Source organism: Parasteatoda tepidariorum, chromosome 2, assembly GCF_982258835.1.
Source record: "Parasteatoda tepidariorum strain Cologne lab strain chromosome 2, Ptep-v5.0, whole genome shotgun sequence".
Taxonomy (NCBI): domain Eukaryota; kingdom Metazoa; phylum Arthropoda; class Arachnida; order Araneae; family Theridiidae; genus Parasteatoda; species Parasteatoda tepidariorum.
This window is the reverse complement of record NC_141756.1, coordinates 101,541,251-101,548,655: the sequence shown is the minus strand read 5'-3', so window position 1 is coordinate 101,548,655 and position 7,405 is coordinate 101,541,251.

Sequence of the window (7,405 nt, the reverse complement as noted above, 5' to 3'; positions counted from 1 at the left end):
ATCAAAAAATTTTAAGTTTCAATAAAAATCATTATTTAGAAACTAAAAAACGTTAAATAAATAATGCTTATGAAACAAAACAAAAAACGATTCTAAAAATTCCTCACAATAAAATAAATAACTTTCAAGTTTTTTTTAAATTTTTTTTTATTCATAATCGGACGTGGAAAATCATTCTATAAAAAATTATCATGAAGTAAGAAAAAAAATTATTTACAAGTAAAATTTTTTATTATAAAAATTATAACAATTACCTGCTTTATAAATCCAGAGAATTCCAAAATGATATGTTCTTCATTTGAAAACTTTATTCAAAAATAATATATACATAGATTATCCTTTCATTACTTTAAGGTGACATACCACACAATAAAATTTTATAATTGCAAGATCTCGATATGAATTTCAATACGTAACTTAAAAACAGAATAGCTGAATTCTAGTTGAAATTATTCTTTCAAAACTAAAAAGTACTTACCAAGAAAACGATAGAAATTTATTAATAATCAGCACAAATGATACTATTTCAAGTAATTCGGATGATTCTTTATTGTTGTTTTCCGAATTATATAGATACAGAAATATATACTATTCTAAGAATATTCTATAACTATTACAGTTCTGTACGTTCTGAATTCACATTTATTTATTGGAAGGAAGAAAGCAATGTTGACTTCACTTTAATTTGTAATGAATTGAAGATAGAAAAAATGTATGTTACCGTAATACACACATCTGCAACAGTATGCGATCCCGAAATCGGAAGTTATCGGTTGCAAGTTTGTTTATAATGGAAGTTAAAAATTATAGAGAAATTTTTCTTCAAATGTTTGGCGTGTTCTGTTTCTGAAATATTTACCAATGATCTGGAGAGTTTTTAAGTTCTTCGGCCTTTTCCTTAGGGAAATTTTGCTTCTTATTTGCTGCTTAGAAAATAGCTTCTGATTCTGCCAATGATTCTGATGGAACTAAATGAAAACTTAATAAATAAATGCCTGATATTTTCAGGTTCCGCTAGAGGGCGTACTCAAGAGTTGTTATCGTGACTTTTTTTACATCTGAAGTTTTCTAAATTTCATCCGGTTTTAAAAAACCTTTTATTGTTTGCATTCAGTCAATCATCCATGTGAGGAAGAATAAACATGTATCTTATAAATTTTAACTTTCGTTTCTTACAGATTGGAATACTCCTGATTGGTTAAAAGAAATGACGTTTCTCAGTAGTGAACATAAATTAAGAATCCTCTAGTGTGAGAGCTGACCGCCATTATGGAGCAAACTAGTTCGTTAATTACGTAGTGTTAACATTTGAGTTTGAGAGCCCATTTAGAGAGTGAAACCATTTAGATATTTAAAATTATTGATATAGGTACTTGTGCAACGATGAATTGGACAAGCAGTTCAGATAAAGGGCTTTCTAATGTTAAGATTTTCATCAGATCTTAAAAGAATGAAGAAATGGGTAATAAATTGCAGAAGATATAACTGGCACCCTAGAAGTGGAGCTCGCTTTCGTAAGGTAAATACTCACTTATTTATAATTTATTGAATTTATTTACTTACATATGTAGCATATAAATGATATTAAGTTGCTAAAGTTTGTTTCTGAATGCTGGTTTTTGTTTGTTTTTTCAAAAATAAATAAGCATATAATTTTCTAGGGTTACTTGAATTGTTTATAGCTCTAACTATGTATCAAATATAAGAAGTTTCATTGAAAACTGCCTTTATTATGTAAATATTGATTTAGAATATGACCGTTAAACAACATTCAATAATTTATTTAATGATTTTGAGTGTTTGTGTGGTATAAAACCAGTAAATAAAGGCAAGAGATTGAATAAGTATTAGCCAAACTTCTTTTAGAATAGACCAGTTTTGTATAACTTTTAAGTGTTTCATTTTGTTTTGCTAAAAATAAATATTCACCTGCTTCTTATTGTATTCCATTTGATTCACTAATATGCCAGATAATTCGTTTTTTAATCCTGGCTCATGTAAGTTTTTTTTAGTTACTTATGGTAATATCTTGCTTAAAGGTCAAAAGTATATTAAATAACTATCCGCTTCGCCCCCTGCTCGCTAACACTCGCCAACCCCCGAGAAATGCTACGCAATCCTATGTGGTTCACGCCGTGAACGATGGCTCGCTGCGTTCGCTCGCCAATGAACACAATGTTCTAGCACAAAGACATAGTATATTATCATCAAAGACATAGTATTTTATCATCAAAGACATAGTATTGTACTTATGTAGAAGAATTCTATCAATGTTCTTATTGGCTTTTTAAAAAGTACATTAGCTATTTAGATTTTACATGGTGAAAAAATCAAAGCATTAGCTTTAGCAAAATAAATTATCAAATATTGCAGTTACTCACCTAAATTCAACAAAATGTATATAATAAATTAGTTAATGCTAGAAATTCTGAAAGTTTAAGAAAAAAATTTTATTATTTAAAAATATGAACCTTAAACCCTAATTTTTCCTTGTGAGATAATAACCCTCAAAAAGTCTTTCATTTTCAAGAACACAAAAAATTTTTTTATCGCCAAATGAAATATTTTTTGGTGATCAGCATTATTGAAATCAATTTCTATATTAATTAACATTTGTGATAAAGTACATAACATTTTAGAACAAAATAAGGATGTTTTACATACAATAAATTAAACTGCATGGCTGTTAGCATTACCCGAGAAATACCACGTGGAGGTCGCCATGTTGCATTTCTAATCGGGGAGTTTTGATTTTGGCAGTTCCCCTTGCCTACTGCCAATAGAAGTTTCAATTAAATTTTTTCCAAAAAACATTTTTTTCTGCAAAGCTTTAAGAAATTAACACTAAGCATTTAGAGTTTCTTTGAAAACACAATTATAGATTTGGCATCTTGGAGCAATTACTGAAAGCTGTCAAATGACTTAACTCTTGACAGGCCAACATAAAGTTGTCCATGACTAAAAACTTGTTTAGTCAATGCTAAACTGATTTTCTCAAAAGTCTGACCTTGTGACTTATTTATAGTCATGGAGAAGGCCAGCCTAATTAATTCCTAATTGAGTTTAAAATAAGTATTATCATGTTTTTAGGGCATGAATCTGAATTGAACAACCTGATAATGCTCACTCTGGTTATTGTTTCCGTTTTTAAAAGCGTTATATGTTGAGCCACCTGAACTAGATTTGGCATGTGACATTTTTAGCAGCAATCATTGGTCGATTTTCTAACGTTGCCATTCGGGGAGTTGTAATGAGGCTTTTTTTTGGTGCCGTGTAAGAGAAATATATATATAGATATTTGATCATTCATGCAATTTGGGTCTATCAATGCTATGATTTTTTTTTTTTTTTTTTTTTTGCTTTGAAATTCTTGTTAAACTGCTAAGTGTTAAACTGCTGAAATAATTAGTTTCTGAGACCGGGAAATGTAAATAAATTTAAACTCTTAATCCATTTGAATGTGATTTAATTCAAGTATGAATGAAGATATAAGGAAGTATTTCAGATTTTCTTTCAGTTTCATTTGGAAGAATCTCAATTGAAAGTAAAAATGATAACAAAAATTTAAGGCCTGATTCTATTCCAAATCCATTAAAAACTCCTCCAAAAAGACTGAAAGGAATAAGTTGTTCAAAACTCGGATGAATTTTGGATAAGCATAAATACAAGGGCGCCGGCAGAATAATATATAAGGGGGTGCAACCCTCTTACAAACTACCCTCCCCTCCCCCCGAAAAAAAATTAAAATATTCTGCTATTACATTTTGTTTTGTTATTACATATACTTTCATCTGTTCATTTTTTCAAGATACATTTCTTCATTGTTAGCAAGATATTTAAAAAAAAAGTACGAATTTCTTGTACTTGCAAATTTTGCCCAGAGGCGATCGCGCTGGCATAGCTACTGACTTTGAAACGCAAATAACTACAAACAGTAGTTTCGTATACTAGCGTGTTTGTGCAAGATTAACATTGGTATTTATTGTGTTGATGAAGTTTTACAGTTGCGAGAAGTCAGTTTGTGTTATACACCTTTGTTAAACTGAATAACTAATAGAAAATAAAATATTATTTACATTTTATTAAATGAAATTTAAAAATATAGCTTGGATATCTGCTAAGTTTCTGAATGCTCAGTGTGCATAAGAAAAGAATCAAAGATGACTCAGAATTCATTGAAAAAGTTATAAACAGATTTGGACAGCAAACAGGACGATTACAATTCTTGTTTGATTAAACAATTTTTTAATTGTTATGTATCAATAATTACTTAATTATTTGTTTTCTACAAAAATGTGTTTAATAAAAAAATTTTATAACAAAATTTTTCTGTATCTCTGTAATTGTGTAAAAAAATGGCCAGGGAGGTGCAAGTGCACCCCGCTGCCGGCGCCCTTGCATAAATATAATGCAATTATAAATTTGCAGATTCTTCTCCATCTACTTGTTTTTTTTCCATTTTGTTATTATTAAAGAACCAAAAATGTGCTTAAACTGATTCTGTCTAGTAATGAAAAATATATATATTTCATATAACATTAATAATAAATTTTGTAATGAATTTGTACAAATATAAAAAGCAGGTTTTCGAAAAACAATGTAAATCCATGTACGCAAACATGCCTTTTTTTACGGATTCTCTTAGATGAGGTTAGTGGCGTTTGCAGCAATAAGTTGCCAAATCTTGTAACTCCTCATTATTGGAAAAAAACGTTTGCACCAAAAATGGCGGACGAGTCGCCCTCTCTAATTCAGGGGTTCTAGTTTCCTCATCTCCGTTGATGACGTCAGGATTACAACGACTTCTACCAATCCGTTAGCTACTCAACATATTACCAATCCGTTGTTTTTTTCTTCTCTTACCCTGTTTACATCTTTTCAAAAACTCAAACACTTGTAACAAAAAGGACATGACTAGCATAAAAAAGACTTAACCAAATTTATTATGTACCTAAGCCTAACAAGATCATTTTTCTTAAAACTGTTCAGTTATTTATCGCCAAAATGCTTTAATTTACTACCTGTTGAAAGTCAAAATACAAATAATTTTTTAAAAACTCTTTTTCTCCACTTTATATTGAAGATATAGTAAGTAATTCTATACACCTTGATCTTTTATGTGTATACATATGTAGATCTTTTTTTCATATTTATAATGTCGATATTTCATGACTGATTTAACTTGCTTCTCCCTTCCGTAAAATTTCCGGGCTGGAGTGTTCAGTAACGCGCCAGAATAAAATAGTAAATTTTTTTTTGCCCAGAAAACATTTTATTTCTCATTTTACACACCAGATGGCTGAACCAGGATATTTTCAAGGTAATTGTAGATAGTTAGTTTATTTTAAACTAGATGTCAGCACTAATCAAATACGTGTATTTGGCAAAATAGGCACTTTTATGATCGTTTTCTTGAAAATTAATCTATCGTTAAGGGGTTAAAACAGAAACTCCTGCTTACCACCGTCAAACTTCATCTTACTTCTTGTGTGTTTCCCATTCATGAGTATTTTATTTAACACATACTCGATCTTCTGTGTTTGTTTGTTTGTTTCTTGTTTTTATTTTGGATTGTATTGAGTTAAACGTCCTTCACAAAAAAAAAAGAAGTTACTTTATTTTAAAACACATTTTTTTTATTAAGTGAAAATTTTTATAATTATATCTCTAGTAATCTATTATAAACAATTTTATTGAACTATATTTTCAGATTTTATAGTATTAGAATATAATAATGCTGTAAATATTTCAAGAGATTGATGAACAAATATTTAGCAAAGTTCTGTTACTGACAACACTCTCAGAAACAATACCGTGTGAATCGACAGCAGTGCCAGAAACAACATATTGTGATAACAGTAGTTTGCTGTAATATTTACAGCACTTTGGGAAATTTATATAAATCTGTTCTAATGTTCAAAATTGTTATAAATTTTATTTATGTCAGTTTTTTATATTCAAAACAGCAACTTTTTTTTAAAATAAATTTTACAACTTTTGATGTAAAATTATTTCTTTTTTTATTGTTCACGGATCGCTGCTGCAAAAGAATGGTACATGTTGTAATGTGATACATACTTTGGCCAAACTGTACGCCTGAAATGTTTTCAGAAGAAAATTTTTATTCTTTTTACAAAATTGACAAAATCGTATTAAGAACCGGTTCATAAAAATACGATTTTTTAAACTATGCATAATTAGTTTATGTAGTTTTTTTTTAGCCTTTATTTCTTGATATTTATTTTTTAAAATGTTTAATTTTAAAAAGTAAAGTTTTTTTGTTAGTAATACTCTTTTTCAGTTTAAAATAAGCTGTAATTTGTTAACACACTTGATCTTTTATAACTTTATGAAGAGTGTAGGCTCAAAAAGCACGTTTTGCACGCTCACAATTTCACAGTATGCTATACGGTTCCCAGAAACTTTGTAAACAATTCACATGTATAAATCAATAGTACATTTTTCAGCTTCAAATACCGTTCTTCTATAAATAATTAGTTTATAACCACACTTTGATTTTCAACGATGGTGTCCAAAGAAAGAATTTCGAACCTTAACATTTTTCTTACCACGTTATAAAGACATTTGAATTTAAAAACTCATTTCCTGTCTTGGTGGGAGTTTGTTCCAAACAAAACTTTATTTCTTCTCAACTGAAAATAGGGAAACGATTCTGTTTAGCCTAAAATCTAGTGAGTTTCTTCCACCTAAAACTTTATTTCTCCCCAACTGAAAATAAGGAAAAGATTGGGGGAGTCAATTCCAGTCAAAACTTTATCTCTCCTCAATTGAAAATAAGGAAACGATAGAGTTTAACTTAACATCAGGGGAGTTTATTCCACCCAAAACTTTATTTCTCCCCTTCTGAAAATAAGGAAACGATTGTTAACAACAAGGGAGTTTATTCCACCCAAAACTCTGTTTATCCTACTGAAAATAAGGAAATGTTTGTGTTTAGCTTAACATTATAGGAGTTTGTTCCACTCAAAACTTTGTTTCTCCCCTACTAAAATTAAGGAAACTATTGTGTTTATCTTAAAATCTGGGGAGTTTCTTCCATTAGAAACTTTAATTCTCTCTCACTAAAAATAAGGAAACGATTGTATTTAGCTTATAATCTGGGGAGTTTGTTCTACTAAAAACTTTATTTCTCCCCTACTAAAAATAAGGAAACGATTGTTAACATCAGGGGAGTTAGTAACAACCAAAACGTTATTTCTACCCAACTGAAAATAAGGAAAAGATTGGGGAAGTCAATTCCAGCCAAAACTTTATCTCTCCCCAATTGAAAATAAGGGAACGATAGAATTTAACTTAACATCAGGGGAGTTTATTCCACCCAAAACTTTATTTCTCCCCTTCTGAAAATAAGGAAACGATTGTTAACAACAGGGGAGTTTGTTCC